At 35.4% G+C, this 2,500-nt stretch overlaps 1 protein-coding gene across 1 annotated transcript in view; it reads right to left on the bottom strand.

The window, feature by feature from the left end:
* Window positions 1–2,500, bottom strand: part of LOC143020233 (juvenile hormone esterase-like) — a 16,729-nt gene that overhangs the window by 7,660 nt on the left and 6,569 nt on the right. The gene's annotated exons all lie outside the window — the stretch shown is intronic.

The following is a 2,500-nucleotide window of genomic DNA, read 5'->3' as shown; positions in this document are numbered from 1 at the left end:
CCTCGCCCGGGGCTGAAAATAATATCAGTATCCGCAGCCGCCTGAGGGGATGGTTACTCCAACTCTCGTTGGGCGGGGAGTTGGGGGTGTGTGGTGTGTGTCGCAAGGTCATCAGCATTACCCATAAGATCGGACCCTACGAGCTTCTGAGTCTTTTCTTTCTCTTCCAGGAGGGAAATAGCTGTCGATCACGAGTCCAACACGTGATCCAAAGACCAAGTGAATACACACACACACACACACACACACACACACACACACACACACGCATTGGAGTAACATCCTACTAGATATGACCATCGAATACACTCTAACTCAATGGGTTAAGGAAAGTACTAGATATAGAAACAATGAGGAACCATCGAAACTAGACTTAATATTAACTTCTGAACCAGATATACTGAACAAAATGGAGTACAAAACACCAATTGGAAAGTGACCATTTACTAATAGAGTTCGGATTAAAAGAACAGAATAATGTAGGTAGAAACGATAAGCATAGAGAAGGAAGATTAATGTACAACAAAACGGATTTTAAAAATCTAAGAAAAAATTTCCAAAACACTAACTGGAACAAATTTTCCAAAGAGGAAACAAAGATGGAAGACAAATGGAACATATTCAAAGAAAAGTACAAGGGAGGAATTGACAAATATGTACCAAAAAAAAAAAAAAAAAAAAAAAAAAAAAAGGATATTTATATAAAGTGTTGGTATAACAAAAGGTGCAGCGAGGCTAGAGACAGAAGAGACAAAGCCTGGAAAAAATGGAAAAAAGACAAAAAAAACATCCAAATGGCAAACATATATAAAACTTAGGAACGAATATGTGAATATACGCAGGAAAGAAAAAAGAAATTATGAAAAAGATATTATAGACAAATGTAAGGATCAACCCAAACTCTTTTACAGATATATAAATGAAAAACTAAAGGATAAACACGAAATAGTGAAATTGCGTGAAGGAGATAAAGAATATATAGATGATACAGAAATGGCAGAAGTCATGATCAGACATTTCAGGTCAGTTTTTACAATTGAGAGCTCACAATTTTGGGAAGATAGAAAACAAGAAAGATCACCCAAAATGAAAGAAATAAAGGTAACACAAAAATAGATAAGAGATCAAATAAAAAACCTAGATGTCAGGAAATCGCATGGACCATACGGAATTGCAAATTGGATACTAAAAGATTGTATAGACGAACTGACAGACAAACTATACAAGATAATAGACTCCTCACTCAAAGAAGGAAAGGTTATGCAAGATTGGAAAGATGCAAACATAGTACCAATATACAAAGGAGGAAATAGGGAAGATCCTACAAATTTCAGACTGGTATCCCTTCCAACACAGTAGCAAAAAAATATAAAAAAGTCATCAGAAATAAATGGACCAAACACCTGGAAGAAAATAAAATAATAAACCCTAAATAATTTGGCTTTAGAAGTGGAAGATCGTGTACCACAAACCTAATTTGCTTTTACTCGAGATTAAATGTAATAATACAAGAAAAAGATAGCTGGGTAGATTGCGCCTTTTTTGGATTTGAAGAAGGCGTTCGATAAGGTACTACATAAAAAACTAATAAGAAAAATTGAAATAATAGGAGGAATACAGGGAAAGCTGCCAGAAGTAATGAAGGACTTCTTAATTGGAAGAAAAATGAGAGTGGTACTTAGAGACAAAAATTCGAACTGGGAAGATGTGAAAAGTGGCGTCCCGCAAGGCTCTGTATTGGCTCCTTTAATGTTTGCCATATATATAAATGATATGGATGAGGGAGTAAATTGTTACATAAACTTCTTTTCTGACGATGCCAAATTACTCAAGAGAGTAAAAACGGAAGAAGATTGTAAATCGCTACAAGAAGACCTAGACAAAATATGGGAATGGAGTCAGAAATGTGAGATGAGCTTCAACATCAAGAAATGTAGCATAATAGAATTTGGAAAAAGCAAAAATAGAGTATCGGGTCAATACAAAATTGGAAACAAAGAAGTCAAAAAAGTAAATTCAGAAAGGGACCTGGGAGTAATCATCTCAAGTGACTTGACACCTGACAAACACGTCAACAAATTATTTGGAGAGACTTTTAACTTACTAAGATCAGTGAAAATGGCCTTCGACTACATAGATGAGGTGATGGTTAAAAAAATAGTGGTTACACTGATAAGACCTAAACTAGAAATGACGCAACATTGTGGGCACCCAGCACAAAGAAGAACATAAGAAAATTAGAAAGAATCCAAAGAGCAGCGACAAAAATGGCTCCTACACTGGGAAATCTGACATATAAACAAAGATTGGAAAAACTACATCTGTCAACACTAGAACAGAGAAGAGAAAGAGTTGATTTACTGACCATTTACAGAATTATGAAAGGGATGGAAATCCTCGATAAAGATGACTTATTAAAGTGGGACAGAAGAGAAACAAGAGGACACGAAAAGAAACTAAAGAAGGACACCTATAGAAGAGACCTGAAAAAAGAATAGCT

Source organism: Oratosquilla oratoria, chromosome 39 (assembly GCF_046742065.1).
Source record: "Oratosquilla oratoria isolate Oo_2021 chromosome 39, ASM4674206v1, whole genome shotgun sequence".
In the NCBI taxonomy this organism is placed as follows: domain Eukaryota; kingdom Metazoa; phylum Arthropoda; class Malacostraca; order Stomatopoda; family Squillidae; genus Oratosquilla; species Oratosquilla oratoria.
The sequence above is the reverse complement of the archived record's forward strand: the minus strand, read 5'-3'. Positions and strand labels throughout refer to the sequence as shown.